The sequence below is a fragment of the Tigriopus californicus genome, chromosome 5 (assembly GCF_007210705.1).
Source record: "Tigriopus californicus strain San Diego chromosome 5, Tcal_SD_v2.1, whole genome shotgun sequence".
Classification (NCBI taxonomy): domain Eukaryota; kingdom Metazoa; phylum Arthropoda; class Copepoda; order Harpacticoida; family Harpacticidae; genus Tigriopus; species Tigriopus californicus.
In genome coordinates, this window is record NC_081444.1 from 10,580,214 (window position 1) to 10,589,110 (window position 8,897).

Consider the following 8,897-nt stretch of genomic DNA (forward strand, 5'->3'; position numbering starts at 1 on the left):
AAAGAGACCAGAAAAGGCCCATGTTATAGTGCGAGATGCAGCAGGGTACACCGACCATTGTTGAGCCAAAAGCTTGACAAGTTGGCATCGTAATTTGGAAAGGACCAACGAGTTTGGATCATCGAATAGGGAGAGGCCTCTCTCTAGATAGGCTTATTCTGGATATTGTTGAAGTCAGGACTTATATAAAAACCTCTCAGGATTACAAGTCTATGCAAGCGTTTTCATTGATTTTTTGCAATATCTGTCAGAGAATAGTTCTAGTTCGAACAATGAAGTCCACTTCTCTTCTTTCTCTTGCACCTTCATTGTTTAACTTGCTTCCCTCTAATATTCGTAGGGAATACGTAGGCCTTGTTGATCCGGTAGCATCTTTCAAGTCAGACTTGGATTTTTTTTTAGATAGCATTCCAGATCAACCCTATATTCAAGGACTAGTTTGGTCTGCCAACTCAAATTCGTTGGTAGATTCGTTGGTAGAGCGGTTAGAAAAGCCCGTGAAAACCCAAACAACAACAAAAAGAATACTACGTATTCATTACTGGTAACCGAATTGTTTCATTGTGGTGATGGCTTTGGAATTTAAAAACAAAACACAAAGATCACATCTTTGAGACCTCAAGACTTGAAATGATTTAAGCGCACATGCCATGTTAAAAGAAGTACACCTGTAACGTACAAGTGTATTGTCCTTTCTAGGCGCTGTATTACAAGAGTACTGTAAAGGGAATCGCCATGTTATGGCACCTCGGAAGATGGGTTCGTAATTTCCCTAAACAAAGCAAAGCGACGGCTGATTTGTAAATAGTTCATTAGTGTCGAGAACTTCTTTGTAGATCAAATATGAATTCCTTAATGACTACATTATTCATGGTTTGTCAGATGACACTTCTCGTAACGGCACTTTTTTCTTTACAACTGCTAAGATAAGTCAGCTTCCGTACTATCGGTTTTTCGTCTAGTAGTCTTTTTATGTGTATCTTACAACGTTTTTTAGATTAGGAACGAGTGGAAACTATGTCTACAAAGGTTCTTCACATTCCTCATTTTCGGTCCCCTTTTCTTCTGTGTAAAGGCTGGAAAATTGTCGAAGCAAAAACTATTTCCTGGAACATATCCTCGTAAAGCCAGGACTCATTCCTCAAAAGTTGGATAGTTTGGCACAATATGACAAGATCAAGCCCCACGTTTTTGTTTGTCCTAGGGGCCCCCTAACGTTTTTCGGGTACATTCCTACTCTCTCTTTGGAAGGTTATTTTACGCTCAAGTACCCGAAAACCTCAAAAAAGAAGCTGGTCTAAGGAATGAAAAAGAATTCTGGCAAAATGCAATTACTTTGCTTTTGAATGGTTGACATGAGGAAATCTAACACCTCATTTAGTAAGCATGGTTTTCAATGACATCAGATTACAAGCATGTCTGCATGTATACAGCTATGAACACTTGGATCTCAGAAAGTTATCGAATTCTATCGTTAATTCCGTTCAAATTCGAGACAGTGGTATTGTGTAAAACAGATACTATTATATGTGCAGCCGAATGGACTATTCCCCTTAGTTTTCAAATCGAGAGCGCAAATGAGTCCTCGTTCAATGAGCTTTATCAGCCCGTCAGGCTACACAGGTCTGCACTAGAATTAAGACAATCCGACAACGTATAATCACTACCCGCTCAACTATCAAGCTGTGGACCTTTACCTTTTGATACCATTGAGCAAACCGCTGAAAAGCTTCCCGAAGTTGATTGGTCGGACTTTGACGAGTTCTACGAAGGTAATCATGCTGGACAAACTCGTGTTCAAAAGCCCACCAGTTCTGAACAAATAAAGATATGGCCTAGGTACCGCCGTCAGGTCAAAGTCCACTCCTAAAAGCGAGCAGAATTTATGTCTTTCGTCCTATGTTTGGGCCGAACGAACTCAATAGTTACCATCTTGTTCACGGATAATACGCGCACAGATTCGTAAAATCTAGCACTTATTCAGATGAGGAGAGAGATCTTCATCTTTGAACCCCAACAAATTGCTCGCTCGCTGCCCGCTATCGTGTCAAAATTACATTTCATTTATGAAAACGCAAAATCGCCCTCCTCCAGAGCCATCTTGTCCCGAGCCTGTTCTTTGTTCCCGCTCAGTAATTGCCAATAATAATCCCCGAGAATCATGTTTTTACCTTGTCGACGAAAAGCTCCCCTCACGCCTCACACCCCTCCTCAACCGCCTCCACCTCGTCCGCCTCCCCATCCTACTTGACGAGTCATTCGTCGTTTCGACTCAGCTACGTGAGAGAGGGTACGTACATAGGAGCAATAGTTGGTAAAACTACTTTTGCTATTATTAGTGGTGGAAGAGGTGCGGGTACAAGAGCCAGGCACATACAACTTGATTTCTTAAACATTGGTCTTCAAATCTTCATCGCCCTACAACCACCCTTACACATAGATCTCTAGACTCTATATGCTTTTGCGATGTAGTCAAATGGCTAATAACTTGAAAGACTCAACTCCCCCCTCCTCTGTTAAGTAGCTAAACAGTGATCAGGTGGGTTGTCAATCGGCATTCAAGCTCAACTGGCTAACCCCTGTGAGACCTTGGAATAGACGCTCTGTTCCTGGTAGCATCTAGATGACCAATCTCCCTGGGCACAATCCTTGTCTAGCTAATGACTTGGACACGATTTGCCTTCATTGAGTGATAAAATTGATGAGAGAGAGTTGTTTTGCCTCCATCTTGGGATTAGCTTACGAAATGGAGTTCATGAGGCATTAAACAAGGGATGGATTTAGACGCAAGCTTCTCAAGAGGCCAACACAGCATCATCATCATCATGGCCCTCATCCTAACCCTTTGAGCAATGTCTCGTACACCATCTTCAATTAGGCACTATTATCTCAACTTAACCAAAGGGTACTACGGCAAGGCAACCACCACTTTCTGCATTGGTCTGAAAATCTCTTCAAATCTCTCTAGGCGAGAAGTCTTCGTTTGACTCTCAAGTTCTCCTGGCAATCTCCACAATCTATCCAAATTCACCGCAGACAGACAAAGAGAGGCAGAGAGGGAGAGGCAGAAAAATGAGAGCGGGTCCAAACGATATCTCTATTTTCAACTCAATCAGAGAGATTTGATAGGGGAACACATGTATTTCCAAGGGATCGAGAGCGACTCCTTCCCCTCCTTCTCCGCCTTCTTGTTTATACACGATACAGCATAGTTGAGCTTTCGAGGAAATGGGCAGTTGGTTTTGATATTTTCATCAATATGCCCGAGATAGATCCTTATAATGAGTGTACGTTTTTGACCTTTCCCATGCTCGGCAGTGCTTCTTTGATGATATGAACCGGTAAAAGTTGTCTTGTCATAGTTTTATTGCACCATAACACGATGAAGGCAGAAACGTAATTGCTAATTACGCGAAGTAGGACTCTTCCCATTTTTCTAAGATTCTGATCTCATTACACCTGGCATATTTGCTAGAAGCCGACAAACGGCATTGCTTGCTTCAACTAATTATGATTTTTTTTCTATTAAACCTTGTACTACTGTGCCATCAAGATGACTAAGCGACTATGCCCAAATGGACAGAATCTTGGTAGGTGGTAGGAAAATTGCAAAGCCATCTCATTCCAGGGCTTCCAAATAGGCCAAGAAAATTGAACGTCTCGTTTGAATCTAGGTTTGGAACTCAAGCTGTGGCAACCCTGTGATCGTGAAGACGATTCAAACGCTTGAAATTTCAGAAAGATTATCGCGTACCTTGAAAATTAAGGGAGACATCCTAAAATTAGAGTCACCGCAAGGGTTGTTGCTTCAGGTCCCTTTATTTGAAGGTGGAAGTTATAAATATGAAGGTCTCCCCAAGCAACGTATACTATGCTTGCTTGCTTGATGTTGTACGGTGTACCAACCCAACGCCCCGAAACACGAATCAAACACTCCCTCAACGAGTTTCGCCAGCTTGTTCCCCTGATTTGAAGTCCTACAACTGTTTTAGATTCACTGATTACATTACTCAGAAAAGCAGTTGGAGAGAGGAAACTTTTACGATAATCTACTCTGCTGAGCGAAAGTGTAGATATGTAGTTGAGGAAGGGTTGATCGAATGAACGTGCTGTTCAGAACTGCAATGGGAAACTCAGCAGCTCAGCAGCTCAGCAACTCAGACGTTTGATAGACAATTAGACAAGTTCACTTCAGTTAATTAGAGAGGACCCGATGGCGGTCGTAATCAAGGAAAAGATTCGTCAGGTGCCAAGCCCAACCAAGTCAAACCAAAAGGGGAGTGACTCAAAACTGACGAGTACCTGCCTATTTATTCCTACCTACCTGCTTGTCTGCATTCCCAACTCCGTCCCGGATTGTTCCTGCAATCAGGCTCTCGTTAACTGGCCCGAATAAACGGTATATGGTTCTCTCATGAGGCCTTCTCTCGCGAATCCGTTCCCAACATACGATCCTCTTTGATTCGAAAAAAAACTTGGTCGAACAGCCAAGAAAGGGCCATAGAAAAGTGAACGAATCGATAATTACCAGTCTGTGATTGATCTGCCAATCACTTCTGATTGATTCCAGCAAATTTTACTAAACCACCTATTACACGGTCCATCCATGCCATCTAATCCCTGGACAGAGAAGGATGTCTAACGACGAAGCGCGATACGAAAGGCACATAGCTGGCCAGCTTTGGCGAAATATTTGGAGATCTCGCGGTCATTCAATCAAACCGAACCTCCAATAATTACACTCCTCGTGATCAGAAACCACTTGAAAACAACTCGTGACAAAATTGCCAATCTCCTTATCTGAAATATCTCGCTCCACATGTTCTTTTGCGAGAGGAAAAGAAAAGACCCAGAAAATGCTGCCCACTGATCTTGCAATTTGCGAATGAATATCTTTGGAATTGGCTAGAAATCGACCGACTTTCTCTTGCTGGATTTACACACTGAATACAGTGCATGCGATATGTGCAGTATAACGTATAGGTCAATCAAGCGATTTGTTAACTAAACTCGACTCTTGATATCGAAGAAGGCCGATAACATCAAGGTGCAATTTGATAGGCCCCAAGATGAATTGCAATTCGATTTTAAATCATGTGGACAACGAATGCATTCATATGTCTACGTTCCTTTGGACAAGATTCACGGGATTGCTTCATTGTTTTATTGATAGAGCCTCTTGACTTGATTTATTTCCAGTTGCTTGAAGATTGCGCTCAATTGGCGAGGGTTGGCTCTTCAACACAATGGGATCATCCTGAAACATATGAACACCTAAACGTAAAAAGTAATCGTCAAATATTCGTAAAACTACAACTTTTGTTCTGCCCATGGACAAGGCTCATATTGTTCTTTGGTCCTTTTTAGAAGTTGTGGTTGGTTGTTGATTGTCACTTTTTAAGATTTTCATTTTGCTTTCATCCCAAGCAAGATTACGCAGTAGATGAGGGCTGGATTGAAAGAAAAGTGAGTAGCCAGACAGTTCTGTTCAATAGCGGGAGGATCGAGAGAGATGCTTTTGATCGACCCCAAGATGATAGCGTCTATGATAGGGAGAAATAGCTGGCAGGCATCTCCTTCTCTTTTCAATTTGATAATGAATATTAATGACAAACCTTGCATAATAATCGAGCAAAGAATTGCGGCCCGAAGGCATTTCTTTTGATCATTCCAACTGATAGCTTCGCCTGAACACAACGACATGGCACTTCATCGATCCATCCACTAACTCACTCACTTACTACCTTGCTCTTTCGCTCTCTCTCTCTCTCTCTCTCTCTCTTTCTCTGTTCCAAACTCACCACGAGCATTATTAGAATTCATCCGACTGATTTCACATTTCTTCGGTGGGTTCTGAGGACAAGAACCTTTCGTCATGTTGAAACTCAAAGATCAAGTCCGGACTTTCACGCTCGAACACAGACATCAACAGCTTTGGGGAGAATCCATCAACACCGGAAAATTTATCGCCTTTTAAAAACCCCTTTTCCAGGGAAGTGCTCCAAAAAGCAAGCACAGCCAGTCCCATAAAAATGTTAAAGATGACGCATGTCTCCATTAAGTCAAATGAATTCAGAGTGGTACGAGAAGTCCGACGTGAATCGCGATCTCGTTTGGCTCGTTTGGTGAACACCATAAAAATTCATTTGAGATGAACATCAGTTTGAGCCATTAACTTACCATCGCCTCCAAGTGCAAACGCCAATCCACAGTCTCAGTGAATCAAATACATTAATGCACACTTTGCCATATTGAAATGGCCCAAAGCTGAGTGAGTGAAGGAGCGAACGAGCTCCTTTTCCGCCTTCCGCAAGGAAGCATTGCCACTTCTCCTCTTTAATATTGGCATTTGAAAACAAACACACAGAGTCGTTAACGAGATATTTATTGAGTACCAACTACATTAATCCTTTCTTCGAAGTCTCAATACAATTGTGCAGAGGCTGAAATAACAGTCCTTCTCGTCGTCCTCCTCCTCCTTGCTTCGAGCGAGTCGCCACTACCACATGCTTGAAGGTTCGCAGACTTCCTTTCTTCTTATTCGAAGAAAGTTCGTCTTATTCGAGTCTTGATGTGACGGATAAAAGACGAAACCCGGGAGTTTTGATATCGTGAAACAAATCCGGTTGGAAAGTCACGCTCTGGTTTCGGCGAGAAAGGGATGAAATTCCCAGGAGTAGATTAATGGGCATTTAAATACCAATTGGAGGGTCGTTTATGAGTTTAATAGTTCTACTACACCTTAGGGGATTATCGGTAAAAAATGCAAATGCCAGAGTAGTTGTTGAGATAGACTCTCAAGACTTTAACCACCCCGAAGCATCTTGGACACCGTTCATTGATCACCACGGGAAATTAACCCCGAGAGACGAGATTTTCAAAGCTACTTGACAAGTCAAGCCAAATGGTTGATGGTTGAAAGCATCAAGTCTCGGAGAATGGACTTCTAACATGATTCATTAGCCAAGCTGAACCAAGATCCCAAAAATGTGCGCTTCGTCCATCTCGAAGAGCCTAACTTCAAACAAGAATTGATACAGTCATAGATTTTTATCGCCCCTATAAATCCATGTTTAATCCACTAGTAAGTGGGACATGGTGGGATTTGCAAACCTCTGTTCGATGAACTTTTTGCGCACACATCAAGATCTCAAGCCGGAGATCAAGTTTAGCTGCTGAACGGCTAGCTTGGAAATCCCAACAAGTGAGAATCGAATGTGCTGATTAGTTATAAGAAGACATTACCTTGGGCTAATGACTTGACATTAACATGGCCTGGGTCCCTTTCTGGCATCACAATGCACAGTACATGACTCGTAAGTCGATGCGGATGAGTGAGAAGGCAAAGGTTGGTTGGCAGAGGGCATGGAGGTTTACCACCTTACCACGCAGGCTGGCAGCCATGCAGAATGACAGACAAACGGACAGACAGACAGATACACACACTCACTCAGTCACTCACACACACACACTTCACTAGAACCCCTTTGCCTTCATCCCAATAAGGAGCTAATGGATTAAATGTTGATTCCAATCCCCTTCTATTCTAAAGGGATCAAAGAAGGCATTGCCTCATGGAGGGCCATGATTTGAAATTTTTGAAAGTCACCTCTTTCTCTTCTTCTCTCCGATTCACTGTGCGATAAAGTCGTCGCCAGCCCTTCGTAAGTGAAATGCAGCTATTCCGGACGATTCCGGACACATGGTCTTTGACATTTTTGATGGTTTCGAGCAGGAATCTCGTCGAATTGTTGGCAGATTCTGTGTGGAGTGTTTGGGGGATGTATATAACTCTGTCAGGAGAGGGTAGGTGCACGTTTTTCTCTTCTTTTTTCTAGTCAGTGGATTTAGCCGTGAATGGGTTAAACGAGGCCGAGAGGTGATTAGCCACGCTAAACGTCACTTTCTATTGAATAAGAAATTGAAGATGTTTCGACACAACAATAACAGATTTTCCTAAGTGAAGTCAACTACTCACAAAGCCACAACAGACACACCAAGTCACATCGCTGGAGAGCCAACGAACGAAGACCCCGGCAAAGCAGTGAGAGAGAGAGCCAGTTTCAGGGTTTTTTTTTTACCTGGGGTAAATGGTAAATGGTTGATCGACCAAGACTTCGTCTTGCAGTGCAACTCATCCAGTATGCTCCGTCAGTGGATGGAGGTGATCTCACCCTTCAAACTCCCTTGACAGCCTCGTTTTCTAAGCCTCTTTTTGTTGTTGCCTTTGTACTAACTAGTGCTAGTTGTTATTGTTGCTGTTGAAGCAATGGCTGCGGTCGTGGTAATTCTCCGGGACCTGATTGACGAGGACGAAGACATGACAAGTCAAAAGCTGACTTTTGATGGAAAAGGGGTTTGAACCAATTTTTGCTTGCCATTGTCGCCGTCGTGGTTGTTGTTGTTGTTGTTGTTGTTGTTGAAGATGGTGGTGCTCTTCTATCTCATTTCACTCATTCACTCAGGCTCGCGTTCTCTCTCACTCTTTTGCATTGGCCAGAAATGAATCTTGAAGAGACCTGTTTGCATCCAAGGTGGCCCATTAGCTGAGCTTCAGCTCTAGAATCCCCCTTACTTCTTGGAGACTTGGACACTCAATAAGCTCCAATGTCCATTCATCAATGGCCTATTACACAACTGAGTTTTTACCATAAAGATTATTCCTAGAAATTTCAAGCGACAAGGCTGTTCTAATAGCCTAGCTAACAGTTGTCAGCCTTTATCTCTTCCATTTCCCTAAACAAACGCATAATGGATCACTTATTATTTATCCCAACCATTCCCAGCCGAAATCTGCATAAAAGGGTTGGTTGGTTGGTTGGTTGGTCATCAATGCTTCTGGTGGTGCTCTATATATTACAACAATGGTCGGTCGGTTGGTTGGTTAGTTGGTTGGT